Source organism: Tursiops truncatus, chromosome 12 (assembly GCF_011762595.2).
Source record: "Tursiops truncatus isolate mTurTru1 chromosome 12, mTurTru1.mat.Y, whole genome shotgun sequence".
NCBI classification, from domain to species: Eukaryota; Metazoa; Chordata; class Mammalia; order Artiodactyla; family Delphinidae; genus Tursiops; species Tursiops truncatus.
In genome coordinates this window covers 60878245-60895427 of record NC_047045.1, presented here as the reverse complement: position 1 = coordinate 60895427, position 17183 = coordinate 60878245, and the positions used below count along the sequence as shown (strand labels likewise).

At 42.1% G+C, this 17183-nt stretch overlaps 1 long non-coding RNA gene across 1 annotated transcript in view; it reads right to left on the bottom strand.

Annotated features, from left to right (window-relative positions):
* LOC109552852 (uncharacterized) overlaps nt 1-11514 on the bottom strand; it is a 44695-nt gene extending 33181 nt beyond the window's left edge. Inside the window, exon 1 of the long non-coding RNA XR_012324842.1 lies at nt 11454-11514. This is a non-coding gene — a long non-coding RNA (uncharacterized lncRNA). The remainder of the gene's footprint in view (nt 1-11453) is intronic.
* Nucleotides 11515-17183: the final 5669 nt, after the last annotated feature.

The following is a 17183-nucleotide window of genomic DNA, read 5'->3' as shown; positions in this document are numbered from 1 at the left end:
CTCAACAACAACAACAAAAAAAAAACTCAAAGATACAGAGAACAGGGCTTCCCTGGTGGCACAGTGGTTGAGAGTCCACCTGCCGATGCAGGGGACACGGGTTCATGCCCCGGACCGGGAAGATCCCACATGCCGTGGAGTGGCTGGGCCCGTGAACCATGGCCGCTGAGCCTGTGCGTCCAGAGCCTGTGCTCCGCAATGGGAGAGGTCACAACAGTAAGAGGACTGCGTACGGCAAAAAAAAAAAAAAAAAAGATACAGAGAACAGATTGGCGGTTGCCAGAGGTGGGAGTTGAGGGGGGTACAAAATGGGTAAAGGTGGTCAAAAAGTACAAACTTCCAGTTATAAAATAAGTAAGTCATGGGAATGTAGCATATACCATTGTGACTGTAATTAATGATACTCTATTGTATATTTGAAAGTTGTTTAGAGAGCAGATCTTAAAAGTTTTCATTGCAAGAAAAAAAATTGTAACTCTGTGGTAAGGGATGTTAACTTGACTTACTGTGGTGATCACTTTGCAATATATACAAATATTGAATCATTATGTTGTACACTTGAAACTAATATGCCAATTATATCTCAATGTTTTTTAAAAATTCAATATATATATATATATAGACTAATAGATCGCTAAAATTAATTTTACCTGGTTCTTTTTTTTTAATGCAGTTACTAGAAAGTTTTAAATTCCACCCATGGTTTGCATTTTATTTCTATTGGACAGCAATCATCTACAAGACAACATGATACATAAGACCACTCAGGATCTGGCATCTAGTAATATCTCCAGAACTCTCTTTCAATACTATCTCCCTTTGAGATCTAATTGCTACACACTGTTTAAAGAAATCCCTCCCTATCCCTACCAACCATGACCATGAGCAGTACCAAGTGTCGTAACTCTTCTATTTGTTCATTTCAACTCCTGGAACTACATCAGGCTAATTCTTGTTAAGCCTTTAGGTATCAAGCATCAGTCACTCATACAGGAAGCCTATGCTGAAATCCAGACATACCTATCCCTTAGCCTGGTTAGGTGACCTTCCTCTAAGCACCCGTAATTTCCTTCTAAACCTTTAACCTGTACTCACTACATGTCTGTATAAGCATCTGCTTATGTATCTCACTCTTCTTCATTAAGCATCTTGAGAGCAGAGACACATCTTACTTTTTTTGGCTGCACGGCGCAGCATGCGGGATCTTAGTTCCCCGACCAGGGATCAAACCCGTGTCCCCTGCAGTGGAAGTGTTTAGTCCTAACCTCTGGACCACCAGGGAATTCCCTTTGTATTTCATATTCCTAGCTCCTATCCCAATGGAAGAATGAATGAATGACTCAAGAATGAAGCAGATATTGTTCCTCCCCTCGTGGAGTGCCATCAAGAAGATGAAGCAGATAGGTGAATAGATAGTTCAAATGTGTGGCTTTAAATTGTGTTATAAATGATACTGAGAATTATAGGGAAACTCTGAGCAGAGAACTTAAGTGGGGTCAGTTTTATGGGTAGACAAACTGTACTGTAGCACAGGCTACATAGCAACTGATTTGTTTTTATCCCAGATAAACATACTCACCTACTATTGGATATCAAGTCACTATGAGACGAAAAATATCATCTATATTTTTTTCTGATGTCTCTATTAAACAACTAGTTAAAAGTAAAATTTTCAGTTCTTTGGGAGAATGAATATAGTTTATTATAATAAATTAAAAGATGTTATTTTCTGTTCTTTTTATTTTTTACATTTAATTAGTTAAAACCAGTCAATGTACATACACAAAAATTTAAATACTATTTAAATAATAATTTAAATTTAAATACTATTTAAATTTAAATAATTCACCATTGTTTTCCCCACTTCAAGTTACATGTTATATGTTATCACCTCTACCAAATTATTAATTTTAGGCCTCAATCTCTGCATAATAATACAGATGTCTCCCCTTCCCCAGTATAAAATGAACATGATATTCTTTTACATAGGAAAAAACAGTACTGGTATTTGAAGTTAATTTTTTTTTTTTATCAAAGGTTTTCTACTGTCTATAAACAAAGACAGTCTTGTTTCCAGTTTGACTCCCTGGCTCCTGAATTCTGTGTCAAAGCCTATAGTTTTAATGGTTAGTATTTCCTTCCATAAATTGAAAGTTTTCACACATATTAAGAATTCTCTTAATGGTTCATTCAACATTGTCCTGGTAATAAAATACAATGTGGCATTATAAGTTCCCTTCTTAGTGCTTATAATGCACTAACCTTTGTAATGTTCTTCTCCCTAAGATTACTTCCACATCATTTATCTTTTACAATTCCTAGCATCAGCAGTAGAAAAAGAAATGGCAAGATTATCCTCTAAAATATTAGCTGAACGCGGGCTTCCATAACCAACACTGATAATTAAATTCAGCTAGTTGTTTTATTTATTCTATATTGTTTAAAAGTTATTTTATCCTGAATGCCCAGCTTTTTGATAAAATTCATTCATTCAACAAATATTTATTGAGTGATTCCTACATGCTAGTGTTTTTCTAGGCTCTGAGGACACAGCAGTGCACGAGACACAATAGTCCCTGGCCCAAAGGAGTTGATAATCTCATGCAGGAAACACTAAATAATAAGTACATAAAAATCTCAGATGATGCTCTGAAAAGACATAAATGCTGTGAGAAAATGAGAACAGGCAAAGGTGATCTGACAAGAGGGGTCAGGAAGATGCACCCACCTCGAGTGTTGTGTGGCCATGATTCACCTTGACCGCATCATGACCACATTAATCTCATCTTGCCAAAGCTTTTGCTGGCTCGGGAGTCACTTAATGAATATTATAACTCTTCTACTCTTGCTGTTCTTGTGTCTCTTACTCACATTATATACTGTTTCTATCATTTTTCGGCCACCTCTAAGACCACATAAATGATGGGCTCAGAAATCTTTCTTTCTTTCAGGAAGAAAGCTCAGAAATATTTCAGTGAAACGAATCTGTTTGTTCAGTTTTTCTTGGTTTAATCCCTTGAGGCAAGTGTTATTTGATGGAAAAAGAAAAGAACATGAAGTCAGAAAATTTGGCTTTGAACCTATTCCTACTTATTGGCTCTTACTTAACCCAAGTCATGGCTTTCTTTTCTTCAAATATGGGAAAAATGATGCCGCTGTGAGGTGTTAACTGAGAATTAACACATGGATCATCTAGCAAAGTGGAGGGCACCCTTCTGAGTATTGACTTTCCATCAGACAGCCAACAACTCTGCCAAAAACGCAAGACCCATCCTGTTCTCTAAAAGACCGAGGTGAAATTCTCATTAATATAAGCATTCAAGTTCTAGAGACAACACAAAGGTCATGTTTGGATGAAGCAAAAACTCAGGAATAAAAAGTAGTCATTTAGATATGTGAAGTCTATTCTTGTTCCATTGGCAAGAAAGTAAATGAAGAACAAATCCACACACAGAAAAAAAAAATCTTGATTCACTGGGATCAGGAAGTCATCCTTGACTTCTCTTACCTCTCACATTCTATGGATTACCAAATCCCATCAATGCTGCCTCCTTAAGGTCACTTTCTATTCCCATAGCCTATTCTTAGCTCACACTGGCAGCGGCATCATACCTGGGCTACAAAAAATCTTCTTCCCTGATATCCCTTCTTCCATTCTTTTGTCTCCATACTTCCTTCCTCTTGCCCACACCAAAAGGGGGAAACATTCTAACACTGACTCAGGAATTAGTTTCCTGGGGCTTCCCTGGTGGTGCAGTGGTTGAGAGTCTGCCTGCCGATGCAGGGGACACGGGTTCATGCCCCGGTCCGGGAAGATCCCACATGCCGCGGAGCAGCTGGGCCCGTGAGCCATGGCCGCTGAGCCTGCGCGTCCGGAGCCTGTGCTCCGCAATGGGAGAGGCCACAGCAGTGAGAGGCTCGCGAACCGCAAAAAAAAAAAAAAAAAGAATGAGTTTTCTAAGATGGAAACCTAACCATGTTACTCTTTGGCCTAAAACTATACAAAGCCTGTTCTTGGTCTTCAGTGTGAAATCCACTGTGTAGCATGACATTATTTCCATTGCTGCTTCTTCCTATACATTGTACTTCTGAGCCTTCCTATACATTGTACTTCTGAGCCTATACTTACTTCTGAGCCTTCATTCATACAGCTCCCTTTGTTTTGATGGGTTACACCAGTCCCCTTCCCCAACCCCATTTCATTTAGCTGATTCTAGTGATGATGTCCTTTTAAACCTTCTCTTCTCACCTTCCCCCCATCCTAGCCCCGCACGGGTTAGATGCGGGACCAGCTACGCAATTGCAGGGCCCAGAGCAAGATGAGAATGTGTGACTCCTTGCTCAGAAATTAGGAGCTTTAAGACAGTGACTGAAGAGCATTAAACAAAGCACTGGGCCCTTCTAAGTGCAAGGCCTTGTGCACAATCACGGGTTGTGAACCCACAAAGCTGGCCCCGGCCAAGTTCTATGCTCAGAGTTTCCCTATAATTCTCAGTATCATTTGCAGCACAATTTAAATCAAGGAATTTGAACTATCTATTCATCTATCTGCCTCTTCTTCTAGATTGCACTCCATTAGGACAAGAGTCATATCTGCTTCATTCTTTTTTTTTTTTTTTTTTTGCGGTACGCGGGCCTCTCACTGTTGTGGCCTCTCCCGTTGCGGAGCACAGGCTCCGGATGCGCAGGCTCAGCGGCCATGGCTCACGGGCCCAGCCGCTCCGCGGCATGTGGGATCTTCCCGGACCGGGGCACGAACCCGTGTCCCCCGCATCGGCAGGCGGACTCTCAACCACTGCGCCACCAGGGAAGCCCCTCTGCTTCATTCTTGAATCATTCATTCATTCATCGACTAAACATTTATTCAGGGCCTTATACACCAAGCACTATGAATGCATCCACCCTTAGGCTAAACACTTTACATACAATAGAGCAGTAGTAGGGCCTGGTGGTCTGGGCTCCTGTTGCCACCTAGCCTGATCTTCCCATCTCTCCTCCCTGCATCCTTAGCTGGGGCCCCTCCTCTCATACTGTGTCTCCCTGTCCCAGGTCTGATACTGTTCTACATTCAGTTTCCCTTCCAGTTTACATGATCAAATGCCCAGCAATATCATGGCTTAAATTTAATCTCTGAAATCCAGATACATCTTACACCTCAGGATTCCAAGTACTAAAAGATCCGCTCCAGCTTCCTCTGTCTTTCTCAGGCTTAAGGTGGGAAAATGAGGGGGCAGCATAGAGATACAATGGTGACCAGAAAAGGGATCTAGGCTCTTCCTATCCTAATTATTTCCCTTTGCTGGTAAGAGTTCTAATAGCTCTAAGAGCTTCACAAGGCCTAGATTCAAACACAGGTAAAGGGGAATTTTCCTCTGTTCCCCAGAGGACCAGAGTAGGAATGACTGTCTAGTAAGAAGAAACAGCTGATAGCAGTGGTAAGGGTAGCAGATGGGTTCTTGGAAAGTAATGTCACCAATAACTCACCCTCTAGGGACATTAATAGGAGGCCCCAGATCCCTATTCCCCACCAGATTACCCTCTTTCTCCCAAAGCCCAGATTCTGAGTCCCTGTCCAGGACAGGAAAGCCACCAAGGGTGATGAGTTTGAGCTGAAAATGGCTCTGCTGCCACAGGCAGGAGAAGGAGGGATTGGGGTATGAGGGAACCCCTAATTTTCCTTCTACATCTCCAGCTTGGTAGATGTTCTAATACCCAAAACTGCAATTTTCACCTTAAACAAGTAGTAGGTTTCATTGTACCATTATTTAAATTTTTCATCTATTTAGTGTGATCTAGCGAAAGTACTTTGGGACTAGCAATACCTAACATCATTGAGTATCTTCTATATTCCATGACCTGGGCTAAGAGTTTCACCTACATCTCGCCTAATTTTTATAATAACTCTTGAAGTACCAGCATTTCTATGACTTCCATTTCATAGATGAGGAAACTGATGCCCAGAGTGGTTACGTGATTAGTAAGATGTGGGTCTCAGACTCAAATTCTGTTGGACTGTCTCCCAAGTCCATGCTCAGATGCCAGGGCTCACCACTTTGGGTAATGTTAATTCTGTACCTGTGAGCAATCACTCTCTGAATTTCTTCAGTTTTTTATCTCTTTGTGTATCTTTTTTTTTTTTTGATGCTATGTGATTTTTATCAAATATTAGAGTTATTTTTAAACATATCTTTTCTTCCTTCCTAGACTTTGAAATAACTCATGTCTTGCCCTGGATGGATTTGATTCATCTTAGAATCTGAAAAGCTCAGAATTGTGTCTTACACATATCAGGGCTTAACTAATCTTTTCGAATGAAAGAATGAATGTAAGTAAATTAATAAATAGATAACAAGTTCTAAACAGTCTGTTTAAAAAGAGCTTTTTAGAGAACCACCACTTGGTGAGCTGGGAACTATCTGTACTCATATTTAGTAAACAATATCTTCAGCACAGAGTAACTTTCTTCAAACCTATCAGTATCTAAAACTGTTGCCTCTTAGGAATTCCTTCTTAAATGAAACTATATTAGGAAATATTATTAATATACTAACTATAGTAGAAAAGGTTCTCAATTTTTCATTTGGCAGATTCTTCAAGCACATAAACAACTGGTACCTATAACAATTGTCAAATTCTTTTTCCTAATTCTGCTTTGCAGTTTAATAAAAACAGTCATTTCTTGCTGCCAAAGTTGTCTTCCATGTCATCTCTCTTTCCCTTTAGGGATATTAAACCTCAAATATTCACTCTTCATAGCTTTTGTTCACATACTTTGTCTACACTTTCAACTGTATTTTATAGTCAGAAGAGAAGGAGAGTTTAAATGCAAGAACGAGAGGATGCAACCCAGGACGTCCCTTCCCCACCCACACTCACCAGCATTACCCCTACCTTCTCTTCCCCAGACATGACCGTAAACTTGTCTAACCGCTTTTTCTCAGTTCCCTTTTCCTGGATCCTCCCAATATTAAAAGTGGCAGCTCTACCAGAAAGATATGAACCCCAATTCCATCTGAGGGGTTGGTGCAGACTAACTAGACAACCACTTTGCCAGCTGACTCATATCACAGGTCACTCACTGACTCATGATCATCATCATAATCTAATTTATAGACCATGGAACATTCTGTACATCTGATCAGAGAGCCAGAGAGGTGACTAATATGGGTTGTTGCTATTGGTGGCATTTATTTTTTTCCACAAAAACAAACACTCCATCTCTTTCATTTTGCAATGGAATGTGAAACCTCGGTTGCTGAGAACTTTTGCCACTGCAAATGAGGGATTTTGCATCTGGTAAGAAATTCAGATCATGATTAAGAAGTGTTTAGTAATCGCTGTTTGTGCTTCTGTTTTGTTTTGACAACACTTGGAGACTTTATTGCCCCAAGGTTTATCTGTATTGAATTTTAATCATAATCGAGAAATGAGCTTAAAATCTCAGGTAATTTTGACCAATAATGCAGTGGGATAAGGAGGGGAGAGACTGAGGTGGAAAGAGAGAGGAAATATATTTTCCCTGGTGCAAAGTAACTCTGATTCCATTAAAGTTTCAGGACAAATCTGTTATGTTAAAAGTAGCCTTAGATTTTCTTTAATCACTATGATATTGGACAAACACTATTGTAAAAATTCCTTTTTTTTTTTTAAATGAAGAACAAAGCCACATTATCACACCAGTTTAATTAATCACCTACTCTGCTTTTCTCTATGTTGAGTACTTGGATGTCTTTTAGATTGTTATTAGATAGAAAAAAAAAATTTATATCTGCATCATATTGTTATTTTCCTTCTTTCCCAGACCCTTTTATTTACTTAGGACAAGATAACTTGAAGTACATACAAGAATTTGAAGGACCATCATAAAAAATATATACATAATGAACACCTTCCCCACACCATTGGCCAAGGGCCATACTAGGTACACTGGAAGATAGAAACATCCTGTCTTTTGAGACTACAATTTAGTGTCAGAGGCAGAAAAGGCACATGAAAAAGTAACCGTAGATGAAAGAGTGGGTGCTCTTCATCTCCATGACACATCCACTCTTTAGTGAGAACTGACATAGGTGACGTGAAGGCTGACTCTCCTACCTCATTCTCAGGTCCATTTATTTACTGACTCTAGGAAAGATCAACTAAGATATCACTGTGATACCTGTGCAACTATCTCTGCCAAGAGCAGACCCTGATCCAAGAAGAAGAAAAATAATGCAGTTTTCTCTTCTTGAGGATTGAATTCTTCTGTCTTACACTTCTACAAGTTTTTCCTGCTACGGATGAAAAAGCCAGGCCAGGGGATGGATGAAAGAAGGAAGTGTGGTTGTCTTGTTGGAAAGAGTGATGGGAGGTAAGGTGGAAACCAGATTCTTATGCCCATCAGAGTCTGGGTCATCCCAAAAGTCGAGGAGAGCCATACATCTCTGAGCAGGTAAAATTAGAGTAAACTTTTGAGCTTGGAGACTGGTATCTAAAGGATGCGTGGAGAGGAACAACTCATTAGCTCTACCTTAATTCAATGACATTGTCTTAAATGAGCTGTTATGGCCTGGCCTGGCCTGGGGATGTCTTCATCATTTACAGCATTGTTTCTATTGAAAAATATTCTAAAAATTTCAAACAGCCGACAGACAAGTAAACTTTTGGCAAACAACTTGTTCATAAAATGAGGTATGAGGTCCTTCGGTAGCATATGGGGTCATAAAGCTCTGGGGAAAATAAGCAACAACAACATAATCTCTGAAGTATTGAGAAGAACAAACAATGCAATGTTGTCTTATTTCTGAAGAGATCGAAAGATCAATCAGAAACCTTGCCCTAAAGTATGTGTTATTTAGATTTCTTTCCATCTGTCATCCCCAAATGATGAAATCGGCGTGGTACCGTCACTCATCCTGAGAGCTGTTCAGCCAACATGTATAGATGAAGCCTATGTGCCAAGCACTATGCTAAATTCTTAACGCATGCTGTCGAGTTTAATCTCTACAACCCTCTTAAAGTAGGTGGTACCATCTCCCTTTTCAGAGGAGGAAATTAAAGCTCAGAGGGTTAGCTGATTTTACCAGGGACACACAGTTAGCAGGTAGGCAGAACCAGAGGTGAGCCCAAAGCCAGGGCGTTCAACCCCTTCCCTGTATGCCTCTGTGGATCAATCCACCCTTAAAACATATTTATTTGGTCTCCAGCCTCTAAAAACAAGTCCCTTTTAAGAAAACAACTGGCTCAGGTAACAGGTGCATTTAATCTGTGTTATTTGTCCAAACGGTTCCCACCCCTTCCGCTAGAATCCTGTTGAAGTACTCAAACATAACAATATTCTCTGCAAGCTTCTCAAGTGTATCATTTTACATGTTCAAAATCTCACAGTACCACTCAGCAGGAAGTAAACATTAACATCCATCCGTCACGAATTGGTCAACTGAGCTAGAAAGAGAATAAATGGCAAGTTGTAGGATGTAGCAGAGGTGGGAGGTGTCTCAGCAAAACCAACGAAGTTTAATGGACTCATGAAAGCCTAGGAGGAAGTCTCCCACCCACAGTGGCAGCCGGAACATGGAGACCTCAAGGTGCTTGCTTGGCTAATGGACTCAATTCCCCCTCCCTCCTTTTACCACTGAATCATAAACACATAAATTATTGTATTTATGAGCCCTCAGCTTTGTAGTAACTGATTCACAGTCTCTTTCTGGGAGTCCTTTGGTAACACATATCAGAATCATGAACAATGTGTTTTTCTAGATCAGAACAACACCCCATATCCAATTAAGCCCAGTTGAGGAATTCTATCCCATCCAACTCAGGACCACACAGTGGAGACATCCAGGCAAGTAGGGAGCTTGCAGAGGGAATGAATGAATGAGGGAGATGGACTAAGTACTGGGTACTTGCCTAAGTCCCTCTTCTGAGGTGCAGGCCCAAGGCAGCCCTTCTACCTAGGCTACATGAGGGCCTCGGGCTCTGGAGAGTTCTATCTTGAGGTGCTTCTGCTCTATCACAACAAACAGCCAGTAAACATTATACATTATACATGTATACATATACATGTATATATTATACATGTATACATATCTACAACATAGCATTTAGCATTTGCCAGGCGCTGTACTAAGTGCTATAAACGTGTTATTCTAGTTAAACCAAACAACACACACTAGGATATAGGTAGTGTCCTTTTCCCCATTTTACATACAGGATAACTGAGGCAGAGGTGAGTTGTCAAGGGCAGAAGTAGGGAGCCAGGGCTTTAGCCTGACTCATTCTTAATCATCACACTCTACTGATGGCAGCTATTGTGAAAATGACTCACTTTTGACAAAATCTCTGTTGCCAAAAAAAAAAAAAAAAAGTTGACCTTCTGATTTCAGCTTCCTTACTAACCAAATTGCTTCTTTAGCTGATCTAATTGATCTTCCATAAGGAGCCTCATGAGAAGTAGGCAGCAGCAAGGTAAATGATTCTGGGAAAGCACCTTGACCAAATTATCCTCAATATGTATCTTGGGCTGTCCAGAATTCCACCCTTATAACCTCAGTTCTGTGTGGTAATTCTTTCTCAACAATACAAAAGAACAAATGCAATAAAACTGATACCCAAATAAGAACTAAAGAGTGATCACATGAAAAAGCAAAAGTATACTTCAACTATTTATACTGATAATAAATTGCATCTGATTAATGCCCGGGGTAAGTTGACACTTTAGTGGCAATAAGCATTTCCTTTATTTCTTGCTTTCTACTTTTACATAGTTCTCTTTCCTCCTCTTTCTACTGAAGATTCCACAACCCTCTGGAATTCCTAACTCTCCCTCCCCCGCTCCTGCCCCTTCTTCTTCCCATCCTCCACGTGGACATAAAATTCAAGGACCTCAGAGAGGAGCAGGCTTCACTGCGGGCTTACATGTGCCCGAAGACCCACTGATGAAGAACTTTTTTTTTCCTGGGCAGAATCTAAGTAAAAGAGAGAGGGAAAGAGGAGAGAGAGAAGTAAGCGAGAAGCTTTTAAAATCCCTTTTCTGTTACATTCTAGTGGCAGATAATAGTCTTAGAAGGGTTCAGATCTCAGCTCCATCCCTTACCAACCCTGTGTCCTTAATTTATCTCAACCTGTGTGTCCACATTTTCAAAACAAAAACAATTCCTAGTTCATCAAGTTGCCTTCAATGAGATAATACATGTGAGTGCTTAATTCATGATATTTCTAGAAATGCCAATGCCTCGAAAGGACCGAACACTTGCTCAAAGGAGAGGCTTTGCTCAAAGAGGTTAAGCAAGAAGCTGAGGATGGATCCTCTCTGCAGGGGACAAGAGAAGACAGCATTCCCAGTCAGATATCGTGGAAAGGGAAGAGAGTTCTGCTGACAGTAAGTCCTGAGCTTGCCATGGTCTGTGTCCAATGCTGTCTGGTCATTGAGTAGAGAATGACAGGCTCTAAGGACATCACAGGTAAGCACTCACCTGGTGAGGAATCTGCTTTTCCCTCTGAGCTGGAAAGGGCAACCTAAATAGTGTCAGATGCCCACATTTAATAAATAAAGAGACTCCGCCCCAGATTGCCTCATTCTCTAGCCCAGTTCATGGCTGAGCTAAGATCAGCAGGGAGGTTCCTGATTCATCGTGACCCAGGGACTTGTCTCCATCCACATCGTGGTGCACGGCCCTGAGAAGCGGGGTTGAAAATGGGGTCACAGCAAGCTGTATCCATCTGCTTTCCCTATGCAGCAGCAACCTAGCCAGGCAGCTTGCAACGTGATGCTAAAGGTTATACAACCAGCATCATCGAAAATACAAACCTTAGAGAGACAGCAGAGCACAGGTGACAGCAGGTGCAGGGGAATTAAAGGCACTGCAGAGCCCCTGAGCACATAATGGTAATGTAGGCCGCTGCTTTATCTCTGCTATGGAACATTGTGATAAATTATTAATAAATTATTAATAAAATGATTTGTGCAAGTTGTGAAGAAAAAGAGACCTATTTTTGCTTAACCAGCTTAAGCAAATGGGAGATAAGAGGCTTTTACTTTTCAGTCTGAACTTTAAAAATACATTAAAAACGAATTGCATGTGGTATCTGTGCTCTTCATAAATTAAAGGGGGGAAAGAACAAAGGTTGGATCTGAGCAAACACCTCTGAGTAAAGTAAGCTTAAAATAGTGATCTTCTTAATATATATCCTATAACCTATATCCCCTGTAACCTTTAGCCCCAATTGACTTCAATTCTGGAAGATAAATTTTACATTTTAAGACTAGAAATAGTTCATTCAATGGATCTCTTTATTTTTAGAATAATGGGTTTCTATTCTTAGCTCCCCTGACCTAGACTCACAGAGACACAGGATATTATGTTTATTTTACTTAGTGTTTTTTTAAGTGTTTTAAATTTTATGTTATTTTTATTTCATGTTATGTTATGTTGTATTTTATTTATGTATTTTATGTTATGTTTTATTTATTTAGTGCATTATTTTTTAATGGTCAACAATGAAAAGTTAAATTTCAGATCCTGGCTTTTTAAGAGAAACTACAAAGATCGAGGTCCAAAGCAGCCGCCTCTACAGATAGGCAGATGCTTTTCCGATACCCCGGGGTTCCTGCACCCCTCTGGTCCTAAGTCTTCTTTCTACCCACCCCGTCCCTCTTCCCTGCCCTGCCTCTGAAGATATGTAAATATGTTTTTAATCTTTCCTCTTCCTCCCAGAATGAGAGCTTAGATCTTTTTTTTTTTTTTTTTTTTTTTGCGGTATGTGGGCCTCTCACCGTTGTGGCCTCTCCCGCTGCGGAGCACAGGCTCCGGACGCTCAGGCTCAGCGGCCATGGCTCACGGGCCCAGCCGCTCCGCGGCATGTGGGATCTTCCCCGACCGGGGCACGAACCCGTGTCCCCTGCATCGGCAGGCGGACTCTCAACCGTTGCGCCACCAGGGAAGCCCTAGATCATTTTTCTGAACGCTTCTCTCCTTGCTGACCTACAGCCATGGCACAAAGGTCCCAGGCAGACAGAAAGCACATTGCTGAAGAGCATGTTTTTGAAGTTCTACAACAATTACGTTGGCTTTTTAAAAAGACGCTCACATTGTGTTTAGCAGTAAAATGTTCAGTGTTGCAAAGGAAAAGTCATATTGCAAGATCTCTCTCCTTCAATGCCACATCTCTCCGTTTCTGTGCCCGTCTCAGAAGAGGAAAATAAGAGTTATTTAGCACCTTCTACCTAAGAGCGCCAAAATAATTAGCAAGCATCAATTAAGTTATTGATGTATTGATGTCATAAGTTTCACAAGTGTTATTATTTAGACAGAAAACTGTGAGGCCTGCCTGTGAGCCATGCACATGAGAGTGTTTGGTAAACAACAATGGACCGATGATGATGCTGAGACAAAGCTATGCAATGATTGACCGGCAAAGGTGGGAGTGACACCCACCAAAAGAAGTCAGCATGTTTTAATCCATGCCTGTTCTGTTTGCTGTTTCTTATAGACCCCAAAGAATATATATGTCCTTCCTTCGGGTCTGTGCTGGTGAATTAGAGCACGTGGTCTGCATGAAAGCGGATTTTCTTCGAACCCGTCTGCACTTCCCACAACAAACACCATTTCCTGCCCCAGCATCTCAGAAGCACACGATGTGAAGCTCTCCTCCCAGCAGCTGAAGTCTCCCAGGATGAACAGACACATGAAATATGGGAGACTTCCCAGGTCTCCAGGGAGGTACTCTTGTCTTCTGTAGTCCCCTTTCATCTAGTGGAGGCAAACCCACCACGATTTTGAGCCTCAGCTCTGAAGTCTATTAACAATGTTAATGCAGTGGAGGTTACCTAGCCCCTCGGAGCCTGTAAGGTGAGGAAGCTATCATTTCCTGAGAGGGCTGCTTAGAAGGGTCTGTGTGGCCCTTGACAACCTACACAGGCCCTTCCAGATTCACGTGTTGCCCTTTTCTACCGGAGCTGTGCCCTCAGGAGCTTGGTCCACAGGCACTATACCAACAGGCTCTGTTGCCACCTGACTTCCTGGGGGTTGTGCCCGTGGAGGACCAGTGCAGGACCAGAGGCGGGAGGAGAGAGAAAGCCAGGTATTGACTACCCCAGCTCCCTTCCTGCTGGGTCGTTGTCGATCAGCCTCTTGCCCCACAGAAGCCACAGTTCCCATGAGGCAGCCTTCTCCAAACAGCTACACTCTGTGGGTTCCAGGACTGGGATCCCACTCTTCCTAGCCCCAGGGGACCACAGCATCCTTTGTGGTTTCCTGAAACTCTGCCCACACTTCGGAAGTAGTTCCTTTGTTGAGCTCTCCTCAAATTCCCCGTGGGACTGTGGGGTGTCTTTCCTACCAGGACTTGGAGTGATATGCGTGTGAGCGCCTGGCTGCAGACTAGAGGCTCAGTAGTGGTGTTGACGTTCACCAACTCTGCAATAAGAAAATATCCTGTGACAATGTGATTCTGCATCTGGGACTACAGAATGGTTTGGAAGTGAAACGCATGAGTGAATTCAGGTAAATACCCGCGATACACAAATGGCTTTCATCAGGCTAGAGATGACCTTACAAACCGAAACAGAATATGGAAAAGTCAGAGGTTCTGGGATCACAAATCATTCTTGCTTCCTGGAGGACGGGGACAGCGAAACTTCTGGAGGAGAATTTATTCTAACAGTAGGCTTGTGGTGGTTCTCAAAGTGCAGGTCCCAGCATCACCTGGGAACAAGTTAGAAATTCAATCCTCTGGTCCCACTCCAATCCTGCAGAACCAGAAAATCAGAGATGGAGCCCAGCAACCAGTTTTTTACCAGGCCCGCCAGGGATTCTGATGCACACAGAGGTTTCAGAAACACTGGAGCTGAGTAGTTGCTAGAAGTAAACAAAAGCCAGTGTTCAGGAGTCCGGGTAGGCAAATGGCTCGCCTAGCAGGAGAGACTTCAGGAGCAGGTGAATTCAGAAGAACAGAGCTTTGTTTTGGGGGACTCTGTCTTAGGCAGTGGGAATCGGTTCAAAACAGGACTCCAGTCCCTGAGAAGAATCGAGGTACGATCGAGGTAGCACCCCGATATCACAGGGGCTGAGAGCTATGTGAATTAGGATGCACTGGGCACCAGAAATAAGAAATGCAGGATCCTTATCAGAAGTGGAGATCTCGGCAGCCTAGTGTCTGAAATAGCCAGAAGTCCAGTTACCAGAACTGGAACTCAAGATCAAGACCAGAGAAGCATGTTGAGTGACTCAATGTGTGGGACGTGAGTATCTGGGCAGGGCTAAGTCCCTCATGTCCTAAATAGGACCGGCCCTAAGAGCCAAGGTAACTGTTTCTTCTGGTGACACTGAAAGCTTGGCTGTGGGGAGAGGGTGAGTGACCCATCTTCAGGTGGGGCCTGACCACCTCCCTCCACACCAGCCACTCACTGGCTGGCTGGCTTCCTGATTCAGCTCATCATTTTTCAGACTGACTTATCTATGCAGACCTGCAGTTTTCAGGCTTCAGTGGGTGACTGGATAATTTATTGAGATACTACCCTGTGTTTTGTTCTCTGCGTTTTCTCCTTGCCTCATTCCTAGAAGTTAGCTAGTCTCCTAGTATGTTCTTTTTTTTTTTTTTAATTGGAGTATAGTTGCTTTGCAATGTTGTGTTAATTTCTGCTGTACAACGAAGTGAATCAGCTATATGTTTACAAATATCCCCTCCCTCTTGGACCTCATCCCACCCATTTAGGTCATCACAGAGCACTGAGCTGAGCTCCCTGTGCTATACAGCAGGTTCCCACTAGCTGTCTATATGTTCTTGCCTTGGTGGCTTTTGTAGGGCTGGAAGCAGAAGAGAGCATCTCTAACGTCTGGGGAAGCTGAAGTTTATTGAAGGGCAGGGAGAGAGGGCAGAGGAGATGGGAAGCAGGGCCGGTGGATAGTGGGCAGGAGCTTCATAGGCAACAAGAAGGGAGGGGGAGAAGGCGGCAGAGTGAGGGGACCTTCAGCAGTGCTCCCCCTGGTAGTGCCATGCAGGTGGCAGGACCCCAATGGGAAGGCCTGAGGTCCACTCAGTGATCACTATACCTTCAGGCCTTGGGGTTCTCAGCCTCTGGTGAAAGTCTCGTGTCCTAAAATATGGCAAAGAAACAAAGCCCTGGACATTTTATTCTGGGGCAATAGAAGCCTCAAGTAAACCATAAGTTTCTCACAGGCATAATAATCACCTGTTGAAAGTTGGAACCCTGGGACCCACCCCCGACCTTCTGACTCAGTAGCAGCTCTGGGGAGGCGCTCCAGAGTGCACAGTATAACAGATGTTTCTGATTAATGACTCCACTCAGAAACATTGGAAAAGGTAAAGCAAAATCTGCAGCGTTCTGCTCACACCTACAGGAGGGTCTTTTCCTTACAAAGAAGCATAATAGATACTATCTTCCTAAAAATAAGTAATCCTAGTTCTTTGAGCAAAGCCGAGAAAATTTCTTCTGTCACTCCCAGTGCCCATAAGATCTCTCTCCACCTTTGATTATGAAAAAATTTATAACAGGTGAAAATTAAAGTAGATGCATCAGTTTCACAGTTCATACAAACCATCAGTCAATGACATAACATCCTAATGAATAATGCTACCACCCTAGAAATTGTAACTATTATGTAACTATTAAATGGGATTGTACTTGGGTGAGTGAGTTGTGGACATGCCACTTTGCTTACCGGATGTGAATCCACACCTCATTTCCATCATGGACACTTGGTCTATAATGTAAATGCTGTCACCATCCGGCTCTGTGGTTGCATCATCTTCAGGTAATAATATTTGTTTGCAGAGAAGAGATCAGAATGACACATTGTAACCCCATAGGTTACTTCTCCGGCTTGTAAGGATCCATGAACCTTCAGCCTAAATGGTGGATCTGTAGCAGGGGTTGGCAAACTAGAGCCAGAGGATCAAATCTGAACCACCACCTGTGTTTGTTCGGTCGATGAGCTAAGAATGGTTTTTACTTTTTTAATTGTTGGGGGAAAAAATCAAAAGAAAGATATTTCCTGAACATTGACATTATATGAAATTAAAATGTCAGTGTCCATGAAAAGCATTATTGCCACCCACCCACCTTATCCCCTTACTCCCTGGCTCTAATTTGTTTTTTGTTTTTAAATTTGATCTACACACACACTCACGCACACTCACACACACAGAGGTTATTTGTTTTTAAACTTATGATGAATGATTGG